This window comes from Moschus berezovskii, chromosome 12 (genome assembly GCF_049115385.1).
Source record: "Moschus berezovskii isolate FMDL1 chromosome 12, NW_MosBer_1.0, whole genome shotgun sequence".
In the NCBI taxonomy this organism is placed as follows: Eukaryota; Metazoa; Chordata; class Mammalia; order Artiodactyla; family Moschidae; genus Moschus; species Moschus berezovskii.
In genome coordinates, this window is record NC_142471.1 from 66,718,814 (window position 1) to 66,744,287 (window position 25,474).

A 25,474-nucleotide genomic window follows, 5' to 3' on the forward strand; every position below is an offset into this window, starting at 1 on the left:
TTAAGAATCCACCTGCTAATGCAGGGGACAAGGGTTCGATCCCTGGTTCAGGAAAATCCCACAACCCACAGGGCAAACTAAGCCCATGCACAACTACTGAGCCCAGGTGCCCTAGATCTGAGTCTCTGCAACTAGAAGCCACTGCAGAGAGAAGCAGGCGTACCCCACTCACTGCAACTAGAGGAAGCCCTTGCACAGCAATAAAGACCCAGCACAGCCAAAAATAAATAAATAAGTTTGATCATGTAGGCAAAACATTTAATACATTTCCTGGTAAATAGTAAACCCTCGCACATTTTGTAAATGTCAGCTATGAGGATGGTGATGATGATAATGAAGTGAGAGGAGAAATGTTATCATCGCTCATACTGATGATAACAATAATAAAGATGAGGCAGCAACTTCTGGGTGGGGCCAACTGCTCAAAATTGCTAGTCTTTTTGAAAGGAAGGGGCAGTAATGTGACTCTTTGTGGTTACCGGTCACAAGGATAAAACAATTGACATCCCCTCTACCCTAAACTCTAAATGAACTACATAGTTCTACATCCCACAACAATCTGGCTGCAGTTGCCTATGGGTCTAAAAAAACCTTTGCCAAATGCCTTCCAGGGATAGAAGAGGAATATGAAATTAATTAAATTAATATCCTATGGAACTTACACCATCAGCACTTCCTTGTTCTTAAGTCTTCCGACTTAGGCTAGGACTATACTACTGACTTTCCTGGGTTTCTACCTGGCTGACAGCAGATCATGGAACTTCTTAGCCTGCATAATCCTGTGAGCCAATTCCCCAAATTAATCTTTTAATAAATGTAAAAAAAAAAAAACTAATATCCTAAAAAAAAAAAAAAACCTTCTAAAAAAGTACCCTCCATTTCCAGGAAAAACATTAACACTATTGTCAAGTCCTTCAAACTCACATACCTCTTAAAAATTGTTCTTTGACTTGTCATTTTTCAATTTGAGATTGCCCCTGCCCTACTTTTTTTTCCTCCCACCATCTTTTCTTTGGGACTATGGCAATAGCTTCCTAAATGGTTACCCACCAGTCTTATGTCCCTCCGTTCTATTTTCTACACTGCACTAGGATTATCTTTTTTAAATACAAACTCTCATAATTCTCTACTGCTTGAAGTTCAAAAGAGTTTCTCATCCATCACTGGTAAGAAGTATCTGAAACTCCTTTATAAATCGTACAGAGCTCATCATGATCTGGTTCCCACACATACGTTTGGCCTCATTTCTGGACACCCTCCACCCATCACACACCCTAAACTCTAGCCTCATCAAAATACTGGCAGTTCACTGCAAGGCACTACATTGTATTATTACAACACATCTACAGACTGCTTTTCAATCATATTATCTCCTGTGTGCTGTTGCTACCTGTGACCATGGTAAATAGGAAGTGTTTATTTTTGTTATACTGATCACTGCAAGGAAGAACAATCCATAACTAGCAAACCACCTCTGCTTGACACTTTTGTTGTGAATAATAATTATACTTTAGTTTTTAAGGATTTGGAGTCACCAGAAGAGAATATTGACCAAGTCTGACTCCTGAGTCCATTCTTATATGGAATATAAGAATAAAGTTTGAATATACTGGTAAAATTCAACACAAAGATTTCCAGTAATTTACTGTTATCAATGCCCTTAAGTAAAGCAAACCTCTTACTTAAGATAGCAAGTTAAGTTCATAATAAAAGTGTAAGCAGTACTATAACAAACATATTAAATGTCCTTATTCTACGTTAGATTTTTAGTCTTGGTTTTATTAATTGTTGGGCTTTAAAACTAGATGAAAATATTGACATTGAGATACTTTTTTAAACAGTCATCAAGCCACTAAATATTGACGAAAGTGAAAGTGTTAGTCGTTCAGCTGTGTCTCACTCTTTGACCCCACAAACTGCAGCCCGCCAGGCTCCTCTGTCCATGGGATTTTCCTGGCAAGAATACTGGAGTGGGTTGCCATTCCCTTCTCTTGGGGATCTTCCCGACCCAGGAATCAAACACAGATCTCCTACATTGCAGGCAGATTCTTTACCATCTGAACCACCAGATAAATAAAGCCAAATATTGCTTCACACTTCAACAATTTTTTTATTTTAATATTGACTAATTACCCTGTAGAACTATCATAGTTGACTAGTGGGTCAAGGCAACAAGACTAAAAGAAAAATAAAATTGAACTTCTCCATGTCTACGGCAGTCCAAATATTATTATAATTATTGAACGACATCTAGACAGTGGCAGCATAAAGAACAGATAATAAACACTATGGGTGTGAAGACCACACATATTAGTATTACACTCTACAGTTTGGCTAGCGGCTCAGGAATAAAACACAGGACCCCAACAGGCACTAACAAAGGTCTGATTTTAATGTAAACTCATTCTCCTCTTAACTGACCCTTCAGGGATTCTGCTTCCTGATAAGCAGATCTAAACTATAAGACAATAATATCCCAAGGAAGTTCTGGCGCTGAGCCCCAGAAATCCTTAAAGCAACAGGCACTGTCTGAAAGAAGCAAACCAGAGCACTCACTGGCTCCTCCCTTCCCTTCTCGGACTCTAGGGACCATGAAAATTCCTTGCCAAAGAGAAGCTGTAAAATTCCTTCTGAGGCAAAATGTTTTTAAAATAGAGATATCTGCTGCTGATTATATCATTCCCTATCACCTGGAACATTTTGGAAGACTCCTCAGAAACGACCTCTGGACTAGACCAAGTTGTATGTGGGTCAGTGTACCCTTTCTATTTATGGAGACTGAATAACTTGGAACCTCCAAGAGTGACTGACAGATTAAAAGTGTAAATTAACTTGCAATCGGGCAATAAGGTTGCATCATAGCCATCCAAAAAACCCAGAATGTGGGAAACTATATGACAAAACTCTTTAACAAAATAAACTGTAATCAAAACTTAAAATGGAAATTAAGGGAAAGGGAACTTATCAATTAAAAACTACTTAAGAAACATATTACCTGAATGCAATGAGTGCTATTTCTTGGATTCCAATTCAAACAAATCAACTGTTTAAGAAACTGAGACAAATGGAAGAAATTCTGAACACTGACTAGCTTCCTGATTATATATTAAGGAATGACTGGTGTTTTTTCTTAGGTGACAGTTATGGTACTGCTGTCATATGTAAATAAAATGCAATTCTTTTTTTTTCCTTCTAAGTCACTAGAACCAGAGAATCTTAAAAAGGGCAAAGGGAGGTAGAACACAGAAACCAACTCAACTTTCTACATCTTAAATTGAGTGTTGGATACATGGGACATTTGTTGTATTGTTCTTTATTCATTTTTGCAAATCTCAAATATTATTAATAATTAGGAAATTATTACTTTTAGGAAAGGGTCAAAAAACCAGAGAATGCAAGCTGGATGCGTAGTTTCAGAGCCTTCCCCTTTCTGAGGTGCCATTCGTTTTTGTCTGCAGAGTCAACACAGGATCTGGGAAGAAACTCCCCAGCCAGTCCCAGCTGCAGAGTCCTCCCAGTCCCCCTTCACCTCACGCCAGTGAGTAGTGTGGTGAACGTGAGAAGAGGACAATCATCACTAACCATGTGACTGTGTAAGTCATTCCTGGTCTCCAGGCAGCCGCTTACCTGAGACCTGCTACAGCATGCTGGTTAAGACAGTGGGTGCTAGAGAAAAACTTAACAGCATTACAAACTTTAGGGCAAGTTTCCTAACCAACTTGTACCTGAGTTTCTCCAAATGCAAAATGAGGATTACAACAGCACCTTCCTTATAAAATTGTTCTGATGATTAAATAAGAATGCAGTTAGGACTATGATTGGCTAAAATATTAGCTGCTGTTAGTATATTATTATTGTTGTTTTAAATTCCTTTCCCTTCATTTGAATTCAGACTCTTAGTGAACCCCAAGACATAATCATAATAATATACTTATTGCTATCATCATTGCTATAGGAAAGAAAGAGAGATTTGACTGAAGTAGAAATAGGGACGTGGAATTAGAATATACATGGACAGTTTGGATCAGATTTGAGGGCCAGATAATGTGTCAAGCAGTAGAATAATAGTAGGTAAAAATAATGGTTAAGTGGTATTTTTTAGGACCGTGACTCAGACAATGGTCTATATAAGACAGATGGGTCTACAGCCTTGGCCTCCAGGTCAGCATTATGGTGTATTTGTGTCAACCCCACCCCCCTTTTCTTTTCTCTCAGCACCCTACAGAGTGCTATTTAATATGATTGAGCCTTGCTTCATAATAAAGTGACCAGGTATATGCAGCATGACTGTTCATCATGACAATCCTGAGCCAGATCCAGAAACAATAGAGATGCCAAAAGGTTTCTGCATGGCTGGGGATGGGAGGAAGAATAAACTAGAAAGGGGGAGGGCATGGGGTGTGACACTGGGCATTCAGCACCACTCGGTACATCCACTGCAACTTTTTTTGCTGATGGGGCAGATCATTTATCCTAAGGGAATCAATCACCTCATGAAAACAATGCGGAGTGTGTGCTGGGCCCGGAACCTGTGAACCCACGTCAGCACTGACTATTCTCTCTGGGGCCCTACTCCCACCATGTGCTTGTCAGCAACACAGACACACTCCGCTTTGAAAACCCACAGAGTGGCTAAAACAGATGTAGAGAAATTAACTCTGTGGCTGGGTTGATAGAAACGCTTACAAGGTCAAGAAGGAAACGGGGACTCTACTAGTTTATCAAACCCATGAGGCTAAGAAGACTATCTTTCCTTACCTCTCCCTTAAGACTTACCCTCTCTGTAACACAGAGCTGCCTCCTTACAGATTGACTCATTTTATGGGTTCCATCTGTTGAGGGCATGCTATGCACCAGGCAAGGCTCAAAGGTGCTTGGGATTTATCAGTGAACAAAACAGGTTCCTGCCTTTCAAGAACTTCCTCCTGAAGGGATGGGGAAGGCAGACAACAAGATTTGAGGAAGTGACAGGTATCTCAGCAAAATGAAAAAGAACAGGGTGAAGGAATGAGGAGTGAAGAGGGGAAGGCATTGGATGTTGAATCTATCAGCTGATAAGAATGTTAAAAATTCTGTCACTTCCACCAATTTAGTACCACACTCCCTCACCTCACACTAGCAGAAGGTGATTAGGGAAACAAGACAATATTTTTGGCTTATTTCAGAGTCAAAAGAAAATAAATTACAACTATTTCCTCCATACTTTTTATTTTCTGAAAGATAAATACAAATGTGTTCTAAACAAGGAAGGTGCTAACTGAACTGAAGCAGAGTGACATCAAATAGATTCCTCCTCTCCTTCAAGCTAGTCTTCAGTCTGCTGGCAGATGGACTATGACTTCTCCATACGCCGGTAATGAGGCCAGGCTGTCTGTGCATTCAGACACAGCCTGTTAGAAATGTCCAAGTCATCAGCAAGCTATAACCCCGCCTCTATAAACTAATCATATCTTTCTTACCGCTTTTTTTTTCCCAGAAAATCAATCAAAGCAAGACAAATAGGAGTTGATGGCCTAAACCTGAAAAAGGAGGGGTGATGCAAAATTATATAGCCCAATGTTAGGTAAATCCTCCTCCTCCAAAAAGTAAGCCCTCCATACCTACTCCCCAAAGAAGACCAGAGAGAGAAACAGTTTAACAGGGATTGATTACAAAACACAGGATCAAAGATTTCCTTTCCTATTTGCAAATTTTCTTCAATTAAGAGGCATAATTTTTATAATTATGAAAAAACATCTAGCTTAAAAAAATAAAATCATGTACCAAAAGAGATGGCCCTGAGAATCTACTGCCCAACACTCTAGCAGTTATGGCTGCTAAAGAGCTACTTGCTGAACCATCTCAATATTCTGTGAGATATACTTAGGTGAGATTTATACCCAGAGCAGAGACTGATCCACAGAGCAAGGAAACTATAATTTTACATATCTTATATTTACAATCATGCTGACGACTTCAGTTATGCTGAATATGGCACTCTCATCCTTCACACCAGCTTTTTAAATTCTCACTCTTAAAGCAGGAGGAAAAAGATGACATAACAGTGAAATAAGCTTTTATTGGAATTGTGAGATGTTTACCATAAATTTATATATGCTGTGTTCAGAAATATTGAAGACTTTTATTAATCTTCTGATACTTGAAGCTAAAGCTCAGCTTAGGATTTTGGTTTGCAGCTTCCTGATGTCATCTTATTTCTTTGGAGACAAATCCTGAAAAGGTATTTGACAAGGCTTAATACCCATTTATGATGAAAATGCTCAGTAAACTAGGAGTACCTAAAGGAGAATACCTTAATCTGACAAAAGTGTTAGTCACTCAGTCGTGTCCAACTCTCTGTGACCCCATGGACTGCAGCCTGCCAGGCTCCTCTGTCCATGGAATTCTCCAGGCAAGAATACTGGAGTGGGTAGCCATTCCCTTCTCCAGGGTAACCTGACGAAGGTACACCTAAAACAAACATTATATGAAATGGGGAAACTTTAGATTAATTCTCCTTAAGAGTGAGGACAAGACAAAGATGTTCACTAACATAGCAACATTTTTGACATAGTTCTGGAAGTTCTGGTCAAGGCTGTAAAGGAAAGATAAACAAGAAATACAAGGATGGGAAACAACAAAATTATTTTCAAAGGACACTATTAATTATGGGGGAAAAGAAACAACAGAAAACAGCAGACTATCTGAATAAGACAGTGAAGCTGGACTGCAAAATACAAGATTAACTTACAATAATCAATCCAGTTTCTCTTAAACTACCAACAGCCAACTATAAAACAATAGTAAAAGAAAGACTCATGACTCACAATAGTAACAAAACTGTCAAGTATTCAGAAATTAATTTAGCCAAGAATATCCTCTTAGACCTTTATGGAGAAAACTTCAAAGTTCTAATAAGGGACTTAAAAATGAGCTGACGAAGTATTTAGGCGTAAAGGGTCATGATGTCTGCAACTAATAACTCAGATGGGTAAGAACAAATGGCACAGAAATGTAGACAGGGAGTAATACAGCAAATAGAGCAATATGAAACTAGGCAAGGGATATACAGGAGCTCTTTGTACTAATCTTAGAATTCCTCTGTTAGTTTTAAATTATTTCCAAGTAAAACAAAAATTCTGGAAAAAAAGTGAGCTGAATAAATGAAGAGACACATGACATACTTCTGAATGAAATAAGCTAATATCAAAAAGATGCTGCTGCTGCTGCTAAGTCTCTTCAGTCGTGTCCAACTCTGTGCGACCCCACAGACAGCAGCCTACCAGGCTCCCTGTCCCTGGGATTCTCCAGGCAAGAACACTCAAGTGGGTTGCCATTTCCTTCTCCAATGCATGCAAGGGAAAAGTGAAAGTGAACTCGCTCAGTTGTGTCCCACTCTTAGCGACCCCATGGACTGCAGCCCACCAGGCTTCTCCATCCATGGGATTTTCCAGGCAAGCGTACTGGAGGGGGGGTGCCATTGCCTTCTCCGCAAAAAGATGCTAAGCCTCTCTCAAATAATTTATAAATTCAATGTAAGTACAATAAAAATTTCTCAAAAAATTTGAGGAACTTGATAAACATACTGCAAACGTTATATGGAAAAATAATGACCCCAGAGTAGCCAAATAAATTTAACAATAAAAGAGATGGGATACTTGCTGTGCCAGTCATGAGGATGTATTCTCAAATCACTGTAATAAAATTAGAGCAATAAAAAACAGAGCAAGAACTGACAAACTAATGGAACAAAAAAGAGGCTTAGAGACAGACTAGTGTACCCATGGAAACCATACAGGAGAAAGAGGGTATCACAATGTAATGAAAGAAATGATGGGTTTTTTGGATATGTTACTGGAAAAATTGGCTCATTAAATGGAGAATAATAGGGCTGGATCCCTATCTAACTCATGTGTAATGTGGACTGTAGATGAATTAAAGAAATAGCAATAACTTGGGGACTGGCAGGGCCTTCTTAAAACTCTAAAAGCATAAGATATAAGCCAAAGAATTTACTTATTTCATTATATTAAAATTAAGAATTTTTACTGATAATAGGACAACAAAGACAAAATTAACATACGAGAAAACATCTACAAAGTGATGATGAATGAACATCTATAAACTGTCTTCCATGAGTCAACAGCAACAACACAGTAACTTCAAGAGAAAATGGACTACGACAGGAATCAGTAATTTATAGATAACACTATATGTATAAGAGATATTTATAATCATTAGTAACCAAAGAATACAAAGGAAAATGACAAGATACCACTTTGCCCCTCAGTTCAGTTCAGTCGCTCAGTCGTGTCTGACTCTTTGCGACCCCATGAATCACAGCACGCCAGGCCTCCCTGTCCATCATCAACTCCCGGAGTTCACTCAAATTCACGTCCACCAAGTCGGTGATGCCATCCAGCCATCTCATTCTCTGTCATCCCCTTCTCCTCCCGCCCCCAATTCTTCCCAGCATCAGAGTCTTTTCCAGTGAGTCAACTCGTCGCATGAGGTGGCCAAAGTATTGGAGTTTCAGCTTTAGCCCTTCTGAGATTACAAAAGGTGGAGACTGAGAGAAAGCTGAGTGGTGGTTGGGACATGATATAAGACCCCTCAAACACTTCTGGTAGGAGAGATTGGTACAGTTATTGTGGGCAGGCATCTGGCACAGTCTGATCAATTTCAGGACATGAAAGCCCATGACCCGATGATTCCCTTCTAAGTGTATACCCCCACTTCTATTACACAGTTTTAGAAGTGGACAGGTATGAAGATGCTCACTGCAGCAATATTTGTGGTGGTAGGAAGTAGGAACAACCTGAGTATGTATTAGAGAGAGGAGATAAGCAAAACTGTGGTTCACACATGCACACAGAGCATGGGACATAACACAGCATTCAGAAGCAAAGAATTAGATGTACACGTAGAAACACAGGAGAACCTTAAAAACAGTACTCAGAGGGGGGAAAAAACATGATGAATTGTATCATTACCAACTAAAATGCATGGAGGAAGATAAGGGGGAAAAAAAAGACATCCTTTAGGCTCCTTGCATGTTAAAAAAGAAGAATTCAAATGACCCATGATGAAAACAAAATTAGAATTGTTTCCTTCCCCTAGGTTTCCAACTTTCCTAACAACAAAAGCAACTTTGGTTGCCAGCTTTGTTGATGAGTAACAGCTTTTCATCCTTTTTCAAGCAGGAAGGGAAAAATTCAGGGATCAGCAGAGTACTAAAGGGATCAGGGAAAATGGTCACAAAACAGTGTTTTTGTTCTCATGCCCTCACAACCTAACTGAAAAGAGCCAATTACCTCTTGATTAGGAGTGAGATTAGGAGTGATTCAGCTAAAGGCACATTGGTGGCATCAACTTTTCACGTCCTCTGAAACTACTTACTTTCAGAACCTTTTCATATATATAATCCTCTAGCTGCCTCACAGAGATTCCACACTTCTTAGAATCTAAAAATTCTAGAGCTAGCGAGCACCTGGTTATCCTAAGATGAGCAAACAAAGGCCAGGGGACTGCAGTTCAGGGTCACACAACTGGTATGAATGGGAAGCCCTCACTGACTGTGCCCTTGTCCTCTTTCTGTCTGTCACTCAGCCAGAGTGATCCTGTTAAAACATAAGTCATCAGAAGCTTCTCTGTCCAAAAGGCTCAACAGGCTCCCCACTCACTCAGAGTAAAGGCCAAAATACTTTACAAAACCGCCTACACTGCTATGCACACCCTGTCCCCTACCCCAACTCCTACCACCTCTCATCTGCTGCACTTTCCCCTCACCCACATGGGGACTGCTTGACCACCACGACCTCGCTGTCCCTCACACATGCCAAACATGCTTCTGCATTAGGGTTTGGAACTCAGTCATCCCTCTGCCTTCTGCTCACTCCCTCACTCCTCTCAAGACCTAGATTCAAAGTGATCTCAGTAGAGGCCTTCTTAGACCACTCTGCACTTCATGAGTGCACTCCTCCTTCTCCTTTCCCACTTACACCACTTTCTGTTTCTTTACAACACCTACAATCATATGACCATGACCCATTCACATATTTATTTCCTGTCTGCCCCCATGCTATCAGAATATCTACTGCATGAGGGCAGGGCTTTTTCTGTTTTGTTCACAGCTATATCCTCAGCACCAAGACCAGATCTGGTGCTCCATGAATATTTGTTGAGCCTTGGTTTGTTTACCAATTCTTTCATCACAAGGTTGACCTGTGATATGATTTTATGGCTGCTACTTCATACCTTTCTGCCTTTCCAGGTAAGAGACTGACGTCTTATAATTAGCTCCTGGCCAACAAGACTAAGTTATCCAATCTTGAAGGTTAGTTTATTCAGATGATTTCCTAAGCAAGGCATATTTAATATTAACTGAATTCATGTTTAAGGGTTGCCATTTCCTCCTCCAGGGGATCTTCCCAACTGAGGGATGGAACCCACCTCTTCTGCACTAGCAAGCAGTCTTTACCACTGAGCCATCTGGGAAGCCTGCTGTGGGGTAGGTAATACATTAACTAACTTCAGAAATGACAGACTAATAAACCTAGAAAATAATGCAAGCCTTATATCTGGTAGTGGGTATGCAAACCTCCATTTGCATTCTAGTTTAATTGCTTTTGTCACTTAAAAAAGTTCACCAAATTTAAAAAGTATCTGTAATCTGAACAATCACTGAAGTGTCTGAAATATGAGAAATCACCTTTTGCTTATTTCAGCTCAACCCTGATAAAGTGAGTGGGAGAGATGAGAAGAATAACAAATTCGAAGATTCGCTATGTATCCTGTTGAAACTGTTTCCTTCTGAGGCTGAGAAATAAGTCCACTGGCTCTGGAGGCTTCCTAGATTGTAGTCTCCCAGTTTCAGTTCAGTTGTTCAGTCGTGACCAACTCTTTGCGACCCCTGAATCACAGCACGCCAGGCCTCCCTGTCCATCACCAACTCCCAGAGTTCACTCAAACTCATGTCCATCGAGTCGGTGATGATAAAAATCTATACACAGTCCCCTTAACCCTTTTTCAGAACCAGAGCCTCATGGAGTCTTGCACTATGTTCTAAAAATGAATATTCACTCTGAGTTTTTAGGAGACCTAAAGGATGATTCAAGAATTACAATTTATCATGTACTTTAAGAGGAGAAAAAGTGATGTAGGTTCAACCAGTGCTTGAAAGAGGCTCTGAACTGCCTCTTTCATGTGGATCAAAGAGGAATGTGAAGGGGTCTCTGCACATAAGAGGGACACTAAGAAGAAAGGAGCTAGAAAAGAAACAAGAGGTGGGAAAGGCTCTACTTTGGAGCTGCAAGACAAAAAAACATGTACGTATTTGGACAGATTGCCTATGAAGATTATCACATCTCGGCTGGAAATTCACACAGTATGAACACTGTATAGAAGACACCTTATCACATTTCCGAGGCAGAATGTTCTCGACTTATTGCAAAAGTTATCTATGCACTGCAGAGATCCCATCCCCAGGCCAGATTTCAGCAACTCTCCACCATACACAAAGCATTCCATTATATTCTCTATAAATTTAGTGAATTTAACACAGAAATAATTTGAAAAATCTCTTTTCACTTACATTAACTCAACAATGATGAAGTGACTGGGAGCACTGGGAATAACACTGAATTTGAAGATTTACTATGCATGATGCAGAGTTTTTTAAAAAAACATGTTTTCTAAAAACCGTTATCGTCACAACGAGTGACATGTTTCAAATTAACACGTAAAATCAGGGAACTTTAGACATGGGAGTTTTAGAGATCCTTTAATTCAATAATTTAGAGAAAAACAGGTGCTGAGGTTTAAACTAACTTGCTCATCACCTTGAATCAATTCTATGCGGTGAGTAATAAACGCAGCAACATTCTAAGAAACAACACCTGTATGCTGGCACATACTTCACTCTTCAATATACAACAAGGAATTAATCGAGCCTGTAACTTCAGCTATACAAACACGTGCAGCTAACCTATGTGTGCTAAGTCGTTTCAGCCGTGTTTGACTCTGCAACCCCATGGACCATAACCCTCCAAGCTCCTCTGTTCATGGGATTCTCTAGGCAAGAATACTGAAGTGGGCTGCCATCCCCTCCTCCAGGGGTCTTCCTGACCTACGGACCCGACCCGCGTCTCCTGTATGGGCAGGTAGGTTCCTGACCACTAGCGCCACTTGGGAAGCCCAGCTAATCTATGCTCAAACACTAAATATTAATGCTACCACTGGCTTGCCACATTCCACACCACCAGTGATAGTGAAAAGAAAGCTGAGGTTACTATAAAACAATTACTGTCAAACAGACCTAAAGACAAATTACTAACTACAGAGTAAGTTGTGAGTATCCTTCATTACTATATAAATGAGACAGACAATAACGGATAAAAAGATTGCATGTAAAGTGGAGTTTTTTTCATTTAATATTTAACTGTATACACCAACCATTTTCCACAGCACCTAACTTGCAGCAGACCTGACCTGTTTGTAACCCCAGTATTCCTTTATTCAACTGACAGCATGGACATCCTTTTTAAGGTTAGATGCCTTGAGAAATTGATGCCTGGTGGACGTCAGTACCTGCGGCAGGAAAGCAGATGTACCAAATTCCACCAGAAGCAAAGTTGCATCTCGAGCCAAACAGGTCCTACTCTTGTTTCGGAAACCGTCCTCCTCTGCCTCCCTGACACAAAATCACGTCCTCCTACTCCTGCTGAAAGTGACGCTGTGTGAACCGAAAGAATTTCTTCATCTGTAAAATAACGCTGGAGTCTTTTCCAGAGTTTACAAATTTCGCCTCATCGCCGGAGTGGCAGGGCGGTGCAGTGCGAAGATCCCTGGGCTTGCCTGACACAATTTAAAAAGCCCACGTCTGCAACCCTCGGAATGCCGGCCACCTGGCTTCTTCGAGTCCCCAGCGCCTCCGAGGGCTCGACCGATCTGAACCGGAGGGCTCCGACGAGGGCCCGGCGCCCCGCTGCCTGTCGGAGGCTCCCGGCCGGGGTAGCGGCCGCGGCCGGGCAGGGGCGGCGCAGGCCCAGCATCCCGGCGCGTCCCTCGGGGCCCGGGTCCCCTCCACCCGCCGCCCCCGAAGACCGAACCGCCCAGCCCGGCCTCGCCCGGCCCCTGACCTGCTCTCCGCTGCCCGGCGGTCCCTCGGCGCGGCGGGCAGCTACGGCCGCACGTCCCAGGCCCGCTGTCACCTCCGCCTCCGCAGGCGGCGGGCGGGTCAATCCCGCGTGACTCAGCGCCGCGGCCCCGCCCCCAGCCTAGGCTTCCGCCTCGCCAGGACCGCGCGGCCCGGGGGCGCCACGCTCCGTCCCGGCGCGCCCACCCGCGCAGGGCCAGCCCCGCGCTCTAGCCCCCAGGCGGCCCGCCCCGTGACGTCAGCGGGGGCGGCGCTGCAGAACCTCTACCCCGGGAAACTGAGGCAGCCGGCCGCGTGGCGCCGACCCCGCTGGGGCAGCTCGAATGTCCGTTCAGTTCTACGTGCAGCTCTCTCTGGTCGAAAGTTTCTTTCCTCCCTTGCTGATCCTCACCCGCCACACTCCCCATCCAACCTGGGGCGGGGGAGGGAGGGAGTTCCATTTGGAGAAGGCCCATTCAATTCCTGTCTTCGCTGCGGTCCTCTATGTTGCTCCGAGGTAGTTCCCTTTATCACGTCACAAATGCTTGGCGTTCACTTCGGCCTGTTTTTTTCCCTGAGGAACTTCTCTCAGGATATCGTCGAGAATTTGACAGTAAGGAATGACAGAATGCAAGAACTAGGCAGGGCTGAGAGCACGCTTTTAACTCGTTCGTGAATCCTCACAGGATTTTCTTTGTGTGTTAATATCCATAAAGTCACACTGCTTGGCTTCTTGCTTGAATTTCTGCCCTGGGATCTATCTGGGAGATGCTCAAGAAGATGCAACAAGTCTATCACTGTGTACACATAACAGATAAACCTGTACAGATGATCCCCACTTAAAATTGTTGGATTTAAGATTCTTCCACTTTACGATGATGAGAAAACGGTAGGCATTCAGTAGAAACCACTGTAGGATTTTCAATTTCAATCCTTTCCTGGGTGGGCGATTTGCTCTAGGACACTCCTGATGCTGAGAGCGACAGTAAGCCTGCTCCCAGTCAACCACAAGATAAGGAGGGCAAACCACCAATAGGCTTCTGTACTCATAAACAATTCTGGGTTTCACTTTCAAAATATTCAATAATTACATGAGATATCCAATACATTATTGTAAAGTAGGCTTTGCATTAGACGATTTTTCCCAACTGTAGGTTAACGTAGGCTTCCCTGGTGGCTCAGTAAAAAATCTGCCTGCAGTGCAGGAGACCCAGCTTCATTTCCTGGGTTGGGAAGATCCCCTGCAGAAGGAAATGGCAACCCACTCCAGTATTCTTGCCTGGAAAATCCCAGGACAGAGGAGCCTGGTGGGCTACAGTCCATGGAGTAGATTAATGTGAGTGTTCTGAGCACGTTAAAGGTAGGTCAGGCTCTAATGTTGGGTATGTTAGTTGGACTTAGGATATTTTCAAACTACCATGGGTTTGTCTGGACATCCCACTGTAAGTGAAGGAAGATCTGTATTTCAAAATTTTCATCAGATATTGTTTCTCATTTCTATTACTTGTGTGTGCTTGTTAAAATATATGTAACATCGGTCTGTTCAGTTCAGTCACTCAGCCGTGGCCAACTCTTTGCGACCCCATGAATCATGCCAGACCTACCTGTCCATCACCAACTCCCAGAGTCCACCCAAACCCATGTCCATCTAGTCGGTGATGCCATCCAACCATCTCATCCTCTGTCATCCCCTTCTCCTCCTGCCTTCAATCTTTCCTAGCATCAGGGTCTTTTCAAATAAGTCAGCTCTTCGCATCAGGTGGCCAAAGTATTGGAGTTTCAGCTTCAACATTAGTCCTTCCAATGAACACCCAGGATTGATCTTTAGAATGGACTGGTTGGATCTCCTTGCAGTCCAAAGGACTCTCAAGAGACTTCTCAAACACCACAGTTCAAAAGCATCAGTTCTTCTGCACTCAGCTTTCTTCACAGTCAAACTCTCACATCCATACATGACCACTGGAAAAACCATAGCCTTGCCTAGACGGACCTTTGTTGGCAAAGTAATATCTCTGCTTTTTAATGCTGTCTAGGTTGGTCATAACTTTCCTTCCAAGAAGTAAGCGTCTTTTAATTTCATGGCTGCAGTCACCATCTGCAGTGATTTTGGAGCCCCCCAAAATAAAGTCAGCCTCTGTTTCCACTATTTCCCCATCTATTTGCCATGAAGTGATGGGACCGGATGTCATGATCTTAGTTTTCTGAATGTTGAGCTTTAAGCCATCTTTTTCACTCTTCTCTTTCACTTTCATCAAGAGGCTCTTTAGTTCTTCTTCACTTTTTGCCCTAAGGGTGGTGTCATCTGCATATCTGAGGTTATTGATATGTAACATAAAGTCTATCATTTTAAACATTTTTAAGTGTATGGTTCTGTGGCATTAAGTACAATCACATTACATCACCTACATACATCTCTAGAACTTTTCATCTTCCTAAACTGAAACTGTATTCATCAAACACCAACCCTTCCTACCTCTCTCTCCTCAGCTCCTGGCTACCACCATTCTGCCTTCTGTCTCTATTAATCTGATTACTCCAGGTACCTGTTGTAAGTGGACTCACACAGTGTTTATCTTTTGAGTTTTCTGTTTGTTTTTGCCACACCAGGCTTTCACTCTTGGCAGTGAAAGCCCAGAGTCCTAACCATTGGACTGCCAGGGAATTCCCAGTGTTTGTCTTTTGTGATCGACTTATTTCACTTTGTATAGGTCCTCAAGTTTCATCCATGCCATAGCATATGTCAGAATTTCCTTCCTTTTTAAGGTGGAATAATATTCCCTTGTATGTATATACCACATTTTGTTTGTACATTCATCTGTCAATGGATGTTTTCCATCCAACATTTGCTTCCACCTTTCAGTCATTATGAGCAATGGTGCTGTGGACGTGGGTGTTCAACTATCTATTAGAATCCCTTCACTCAGTTCCTTTGTGAATTTGCCCAGAAATGGAATGACTGGGTCACATGATAATTCTATGCTTCATTGTGTGAAGAACTACCATACGGTTTTCCATCTGTGCTTTTTGATGCATGTGCACACTGTGGGCAGAAAACTTTCTAACATATCCATATCTTGGATTTTGACAAAACAGCAAATGCGTCATTTGCCTGTAAAACAGTAACTTTTCTTGTCTCAATAATAAGTTACTAATATTACAAATCCCCTGGCTTTATTTTTGAAGATCCTGTTCCTATTCAGCTAACCACAATTTTGTTTGAGTTCTGGGAATGTGCTTTTCTACTGGTTTTTGGACAGAATCAAGTATGCCACATGAAGGGGGAAGGATAAATTGAGAGCTTGGGATTGACATACAGACACTACCACACATAAAGTAGATAACTAATAAAGACCTACTGTATAGGACAGGGAACGCTACTCAATACTCTGAAATGGTCTACATGGGAAAATAATCTGAAAAAGAGTCGACATACCTATATGTATAACTGTCTCACTTTGCTGTATACCTGAAGCTAACACAACATTCGGAGAAGGCAATGGCAAACCACTCCAGTACTATTGCCTAGAAAATCCCATGGATGGAGGAGCCTGGTAGGCTGCAGTCCGTGGGGTCGCTAAGGGTTGGACACGACTGAGCGACTTCACTTTCACACATTGGAGAAGGAAATGGCAACCCACTCCAGTGTTCTTGCCTGGAGAATCCCAGGGAAGGGGGAGCCTGGTGGGCTTCTGTCTATGGGATCACACAGAGTTGGACACGACTGAAGTGACTTAGCAGCAGCAGCAGCAACACAACATTGTAAACCAACTATACTCTGATAAAGTTTTTTTTTAAGTATGCTCTACGAAATCAAGATGAAATTAAAATGAAGCACTTCATTTTAAAAAGAAAACAACTTTGGATGTCTAAATGTACACCCAACTCACCTGGACCCTGTTTCTTTTACCTAAGTCAGTTTCAGAATGATCTGATAACTGAATCTAAAACTTATGGAGGTTTAGTGAGTTCAGTTCAGTTCAGTTCAGTTGCTCAGTTGTGTCCAACTCTTTGTGACCCCATGGACTGCAGCACGCCAGGCCTCCCTGTCCATCACCAACTCCCAGAGTTTACTCAAACTCATTTCCATTGAGTCGGTGATGCCATCCAACCATCTCATCCTCTGTCATCCTCTTCTCCTCCCGCCTTCAATCTTTCCCAGCATCACGGGCTTTTCAAATGAGTCAGCTCTTCACATGAGGTGGCCAAAGTATTGGAGTTTCAGCATCAGCATCAGTCCTTCCAATGAATATTCAGGACTGATTTCCTTTAGGATGGACTGGTTGGATCTCCTTACAATTCAAGGGACTCACGAGAGCCTTCTCCAACACCGCAGTTCAAAAGCATCAATTCTTCTGTGCTCAGCTTTCTTTATAGTCCAACTCTCACATCCATACATGACTACTGGAAGAACTATAGCTTTGAGTAGGTGGACCTTGTTGGCAAAGTAATATCTCTTCTTTTTAATATGCTGTCTAGGTTGGTCATAACTTTTCTTCCAAGGAGCAAGCATCTTTCTAATTTCATGGCTGCAGTCACCAACTGCAGTGATTTTGGATCTCCCCAAAATAAAATCTATCACTGTTTCCACTGTTTCCCCATCTATTTGCCATGAAGTGATGGGAGCAAATGGGAATACCAGACTATTTGTCTCTTGACCTGTCTTTTGAGAAACCTGCATGCAGGTCAGGAAGCAACAGTTAGAACTGGACATGGTACAACAGACTGGTTCCAAATAGGAAAAGGAGTACATTAAGGCTGTATATTGTCACCCTGATTATTTAAGTTATATGCAGAGTACATTGTGAAAAATGCTGGACTGAAAGAAGCACAAGGTGGAATCAAGATTGCTGGGAGAAATATCAATAACCTCAGATATGCAGATGACACCACCCTTATGGCAGAAAGTGAAGAGGAACTAAAAAGTCTCTTGATGAAAGTGAAAGAGGAGAGTGAAAAAGTTGGCTTAAAACTCAACATTCAGAAAACTAAGATCATGGCATCTGGTCCCATCATTTCATGGGAAATAGATGGGGAAACAGTGGAAACAGTGTCAGACTTTATTTTGGGGGGCTCCAAAATCACTGCAGATGGTGACTGCAGCCATGAAATTAAAAGACACTTACTCCTTGGAAGGAAAGTTATGACCAACCTAGATAGCATATTTAAAAGCAAAGACATTACTTTGCCAACAAAGGTCCATCTAGTCAAGACTATGGTTTTTCCAGGGGTCATGTATGGATGTGAGTGTTGTACGGTGAAGAAAGCTGAACACCGAAGAATTCATGCTTTTGAACTGTGGTGTTGGAGAAGACTCTTGAGAGTCCCTTGGACTGCAAGGAGATCCAACCAGTCCATCCTAAAGGAGATCAGTCCTGGGTATTCATTGGAAGGACTGATGCTGAAGCTGAAACTCCAATAGTTTGGCCACCTCATGTGAAGAGTTGACTCATTGGGAAAGACCCTAATGCTGGGAAGGATTGGGGGTAGAAGGATAAGGGGACGACAGAGGATGAGATGGTTGGATAGCACCACCGACTCAATAGACATGAGTTTGGGTAAACTCCGGGAGTTGGTGATGGACAGGGAAGCCTGGCGTGTTGTGATTCATGGGGTGGCAAAGAGTCAGATACGACTGAGCAACTGAACTGAACTGATGGGAGCAGATGCCATGATCTTAGTTTTCTGAACGTTGAGTTTAGTGAGTACCCTAAAGGTTAAGAAGCACTGCCCTATGGCATTGTAAAGATTCTAATCATCAAAGGCAAAACAATAACTCATCAACAAAGATTTACAACACAACATTTGCAATGCAACAGGCATTATGCTAGAATTTTTTGATTCAGCCTAACAAAGACAACTAATAAACTCCCTGCCCTCATGTCCACATTTTAGAGAAAGGTTGTTGTTCAGTTGCTAAGTCCTGTCCGACTCTTTGCGACCCCATAACTGTAACATGCCAAGCTTCCCTATCCTTCACTATCTCCCGGAGTTTGCTCAAACTGATGTCCATTGAGTCAGTGATACCATCCAACCATCTCAACCCCTGTTGCCCCCTTCTCTTCTTGCCCTCAATCTTTCCCAGCATCAGGGTCTTTTCCAATGAGTCGGCTCTTCGCATTAGGTGGCCAAATTACTGGAACTTTAGCTTCAGCACCAATCCTTCCAATGGATATTCAGGGTTGATTTTGTTTAGTATTAACTGGTTTGATCTCCGTGCTGCCAAGGGACTCTCAAGAGTCTTCTCCAGTACCACAGATTGAAACAATCAATTCTTCGGCACTCAGCCTTCTTTGTAGTCCAACTCTCACATCTGTACATGACTACTGGTAAAACCATACCTTTGACTATAAGGACCTTTGTTGGCAAAGTGATGTCTCTGCTTTTTAATACACTGTCTAGGCAACCCACTCCAGTGTTCTTGCCTGGAGAATCCCAGGGACGGGGGAGCCTGGTGGGCTGCCGTCTATGGGGTCGCACAGAGTCAGACACCACTGAAGTGACTTAGCAGCAGCAGTAACCATCCACAGTGATTGTGGAGCCAAAGAAAATAAAATCTGACACTGTTTCCACATTTTCCCCATCTATTTGCCATGAAGTGATAGGATTGGATGCCATGATCTTTGTTTTTTGAATATTGAGTTTTAAGCCAAGTTTTTCACTCTCCTCTTTCACCTTCATCAAGAGGCTCTTTAATTCTTCTTCACTTTCTGCCGTTAGAGTGGTTGAAAGGTTGTTTATCTGAGGTTGTTGATATTTCTCCCGGCAATCTCAATTCCACCTTGTGCTTCATCCAGGCAGGCATTTCTCATGATATACTCTACATATAAGTTAAGTAAGCAGGATGACAATATACAGCCTTGACATACTCCTTTCCCAATTTTGAACCAGTCTGTTGTTCCATGTCCAGTTCTAACTGTTGCTTCTTGTCCTGCATACAGGTTTCTCAGGAGCAAGGTAATGTGGTCTGGTATTCCCATCTCAATAAGAATAGGAAGATTAAGGTAATCATTAAGAATATGAAGAGTAAGGTAACAGACAATAAATCATTAAACAAATGGTAAGCCAAATAATTACAGGGTATGGTGAATGCTGTGAGGGAAATAAACCAGATGATGTGATAAATTAGACCATAGAGAATTGAACCCTAATGCCCTAGGCATCCACTGTATATAACGAATTGATCTCTCTCCTATACGGGGGAATGGCACAAGTTATACCTGGTTCTTGAGAGAACTGAGAATGGAGAACTGTGGTGTGTTCTGCAGTTTAGGTGAGGATCTCGTCTGATAAGGGCCAAAGTAAGAAGTGGAAACTTTCTTTGAATATGGTGGTTGGTGGTCAGGAAAGTCTCTGCAGATGTAACCTTTACTTGTGACCAAAATGATGAGAAAGAACCAGCTATGCAAACAGCTGAGGAAGTGTCTTTCCAGCAGGAGGAACTGAAGGTGCAAAGCCCCAAAGTGGAAAACAATTTGATCAGTTTCAGAACAGAAGAGAAGCCTGTGTGAGAAAGAAATCAAGTACTAGAAGATGAAATTATAAAACAAACAAGAATGAAGGTTTCCTAGGCCTGATGGGCCGTGGTAAGGAGTTTGAACTTCATTTTAAGTCAATGTATTGATACATAATAAAATGTCCTCTGTTGAAGAGACTGAAATAAAAAGTATCAAAAGAGATAATGTATGTGGAACCTCTCTGTTAACAATAATGACAATATCTGCCTATAGAATAGTAAAACAGAAAAGTTTAATTTTTTTCCTGGATAATCCTCAAGAAACCAAAATCAATTCCTATAGATTTTGACTAACCACATTGATCAAAACTATTTAGGTGTGTGATCCTTTGATCCCATGTCTGAACCTAAACCCACTCTATCAGGACACACTTAAGTGTCCATCACTGTTATAATGAACTGCATCACTAACAGTTTCCAAGGCTGGCCGCAAATCAAAGCCGTTCCCCATGACTTCCCTCTGGCGCAATTTAGTAGTAGAATATACAAGGCACTGGTTTAGCCTTTTATATCAGAGAAGGAAGAAATAGCACTTGGAAACACTAATAACTATTTGTCAAAATGGTGCCAGCATGCACTGGAACAGAAAGGAGAGGACTCCTGTTGGGTGAAGGAAGGAAGGGTGGGGGAAGTCTGGCTCTCTTGGGGAGGAGTCCAGGGTGATTTTTGAGGAAGGGTATCTGTCTAGTGGACTTGCACTGAGGCAAGACCAGCTCCTAGATGAAGATAACGGAGGTCATTTAGTTCCATTTAGGAATAGACCCCAGTTGGCAAAAGTAAAACCGATTCCTATTTTGTTCTTTCTAGAAGGACTCTGTAAGGAAGTTCTGAATTCAAACAAAGGACCGTATCATGTTTATCTTAGGAGTTGCTCTTATATATTGATATAGTGTTTCCGGGGGGGCTCCTTCTCTTCCTATCTGCTTGCAGAAGCTTGAAATTGGTTTAATGAGGAAGAGGAAATCCTTTCATAATTAGAAGTAAAAATCAAACTAGAAAACAAACAAATCTACCTTCAAATACTAATGCCTAGTCCAGACAATATTTTGGAAAATAATCATTCTCTTGTGTATCCATCAAAATATATTTAAGTGAGGACTTACTTCCCTCACGGTGCAATAGATAAGAACCTGCCTGCCAGTGCAGGTTCAATCCCTGGTCTGGGAAGATTCCACATGCCTTGGAACAACTACCAAGCCCGTGCACCATAACTACTAAGTCGGTGCTCCAGAGCCCAGGAGCCACAACTACTAAAGCCCATGTGCCTAGAGCCCATGCTCTGCAATGAGAGAAGCCACTACAATGAGAAGCCCACACACCATAACGAAGCTTGCTGCAGCTAGATAGAGAAAGTCTGAGCAAAGTGACAAAGACCCAGCATGGCCAAAAATAACTTTTTTAATTAAACACATTCACACACATATGTATACATGTATGTATTTAAGTTCACTATCAGATCCCATGGACGGAGAAGCCTGGTAGGCTACAGTCCACGGGGTCGCAAAGAGTCAGACACGACTGAGTGACGGAACGGAACGGAATGGATCAGATCTCTTCTTATTTTCATAGGAGATAAATAAAGAAAATAGTTGAGAATCTGGAAGGAGGTAGGGGAAGGAAAGAAAGGGGAAGCTGAAATACTAAACACAAGTTTATAGTAAATGTTCACTGGGACCTGACCTTATGTTAAGAATTTCCCATATATCATTTTTTCTTTTATTAATCAGAAAAAAAATATTATACTAAGAAATAGAACCTGGTTCCCATTTGAATAGAATCAATAATTCTTTAAAAATAATTCACAAACCATCTTTATTTTCTTTCCCAGTCTGTCTACATTAATGAAGAAAGAAAATCAAGGTCATCATTTTCTTCACCAAATAATATTGGTGGTTTATTCTTAGCACATATCATGTCAACAACCAGGCAAGTGATTGTTATCTTTAGCTTGTAAATGAGGAACTGAGGCTCCCTGGGGCTAAACAGCTGGCCTAGTGCTTTCCATACTTCACATAATTCACTCTCAGAAAACCATCACAATAATTCTTGACTAAATGGATACCACCTTCCTAAATTTTTAAATATTTTTATTCATTTTTTATTTAATTTTTTTGGCCATGCTGCCCAGCATGCAGGATCCTAGTTTTCCAACTAGGGATCAAACCCATGCCTCCTACCGTGGCACCAAGTCTTAAGTACTAGACCACCAGGGACGTCCTAAAATATGTTTATTTAAATTTACTCACCTTGTTTTTTAAGGAAAAACTTCTACCACTCCCATAAAGGCAAAACCAGTAAATAGATTGCAATTAATAGGAGATAATCTTCAAAACAAATACACTGAAAACAAAATGGTTATTAAATTCTAATTCTGAGCTTGAGGGCTATTCTCCTCTTGTTAAAAAATGAAAACAGCCAATATTAGAAAGCAGACCACCTTACCTGCCTCCTGATAAACCTGTATGCAAGTCAAGAAACAACTGTTAGAACCAGACGTGGAACAACGGATTGGTTCCAAATTGGGAAGGGAGTATGTCAAGGCTGTCACCCTGCTTATTTAACTTATATGCAGGGTACATCATGTGAAATGCCAGGCTGGAAGAATCCCAAGCTAAAATCAAGATTGCTAGGAGAAATATCAACAACCTCAGATATGTGGATGGTATCACTCTAATGATAGAAAGCTAAGAGGAACTAAAGAGCCTCTTGATGAGGGCAAAAGAGGAGAGTGAAAAAAACTGGCTTAAAACTCAACATTCAAAAAACTAAAATCATGGCATCCAGTCCCATCACTTCATGGCAAACAGATGGGGAAAAAGTGGAAACAGTGACAGATTTTATTTTCTTTGGCTCCAAAATCACTGTGGACGGTGACTGCAGCCATGAAATAAAAGACTCTTGCTCCTTGGAAGAAAAGCTACCACAAACCTAGACAGCATATTGAAAAACAGAGACATCACTTTGCCGAAAAAAGTCCATATAGTCAAAGCAGTAGTTTTTCCAATGGTTATGTACTAATGTGACAGCTGGACCTAAAGAAGGCTAAGTGCTGAAGAACTGATGTTTTCAAATTGTGGTGTTGGAGAAGACTCTTGAGAGTCTCTTGAACAGTAAGGAGATCAAACCAGTCAATCCTAAAGAAAAGCAACCCTGAATATTCATTGGAAGGACTGATGCTGAAGCTGCAATACTTTGGCCACCTAATGGGAAGAGCCAACTCACCGGAAAAGACCCTGATGCTGGGAAAGATTAAAGGCAGCAGGAGAAGGGGTAACAGAGGTTGAGATGGTTGGATGGCATCAATGACTCACTGGACATGAGTTTGAGTAAGCTCTGGGAGATAGTGAAGGACAGGGAAACCTAGTGCTGTAGTCCATGGGGTCAGAGAGTCGGACACAACTTAGCGAATGAACAACAAGAAAGTTAGAACCCAGTAAAGACTTTTTCCTTGATATATTCAGAAAGATCTAAATAAATTGTTAAGAGAATAACTTTTTCACTAAGTTATTTATTGCTTGGTTGGAGCATCAAGCAAAATCGTCTCCTGCATCATTTGAATTGTCCTGAAGAATATCTAGCGTGATTCTTTACCCATATTTTGGAAAATACCTGATTTACCAAGATAGCAGAGCTTGTAAAGGACAAAGTTAGGTTTCAAACCATCTGCCAGTTTCAGTCTTTCCACTGTGCAGTGTGGGCTCACCACTCAGACAGTTTCAGAACTTTGCTTTGAACCAGCCGTGTTTTTCTTCTCCTGGCAAAATTTTATCTTCCTGTGTCCATGAGGCTTAGTGATGTCATGACCTTCAAAGTCCTTCCTGATAATATGCCGGGAACTATATATCACACTCCAGAGGAAGACTGACTCTTGCATGGCCTGGTGGAACTGTGCTCTTTTGATGTGACACTGTGCTTCTTTAACACAGTCTAGGAATGTTTTACTTGCTTAATAGCTAACACTTTGCTGTGCTCAGTTGTGTCCAACTCTTTTCGACCCTCTGAACCGTAGTCCCCCAGGCTCCTCTGTCCATGGGATTTTTCAGGCAAGAATGCTAGAGTGGGTAGCCATTTCCTTCTCTAGGGGATCTTCCCGACCCACGGATTGAACCCACGTTTTCTGCAGCTCCTGCAATGACAGGCAGATTCTTTACCACTGAGACACCCAGGAAGCCCAATCGCTTCACAGACTATTATAAAAAGTGTCTGCCTCTCCCTCTCCTAACATAAGCTAAGTTCACTGAAAGCAGAGACTAGTGGATTTATATTTGTATCCTATTGCCTAGCAAAGTGCCTGGCACATAGGTGTATCTAATAAATGTTTGTTGAATGACTGAGTTCACTTAAGAGACACAGTAAAATTAAAATGATGCTTGAGTTTAATAAAATTATCATGTTCTTTTGCTGTTTTTGTCTATAACCATCCATTCTCTTTTATTTGGTGTTTTTTAAAACAAACAAACAAAAAGCAGGAACCAACTCTTCTACACTAGTTTCCCATCCTCACTCTGCACCTTCTGTGAGTGGTCATATAACCCCAGACTGACCAGACTCATCATGATGGTTTTAGGGACAGACATGTCACCCAACTTGTGCTCTTGAGAGCCAGGCCCAAGAATCAATAGTTTGTTGCTAGGCTGACAAATGGAGAAGGCAATGGCAACCCACTCCAGTACTCTTGCCTGGAAAATCCCAGGGACGGGGGAGCCTGGTAGGCTTCCATCTATGGGGTCGCACAGAGTCAGACACGACTGAAGCGACTTAGCAGCAGCAGCAGCAGGCTGACAAAATCACTGAGGATGCTGATTGCAGCCGTGAAATTAAGACGCTTACTCCTTGGAAGGAAAGTT

At 41.8% G+C, this 25,474-nt stretch overlaps 1 protein-coding gene across 1 annotated transcript in view; it reads right to left on the reverse strand.

Annotated features, from left to right (window-relative positions):
- The window catches only part of DNMBP (dynamin binding protein), a 109,915-nt gene extending 96,675 nt beyond the window's left edge, over positions 1–13,240 (reverse strand). Inside the window, exon 1 of the mRNA XM_055424892.2 lies at positions 13,119–13,240. The gene's annotated coding sequence lies outside the window, so the exon portion shown is untranslated. The remainder of the gene's footprint in view (positions 1–13,118) is intronic.
- Between the last annotated feature and the right edge of the window lie 12,234 nt (positions 13,241–25,474).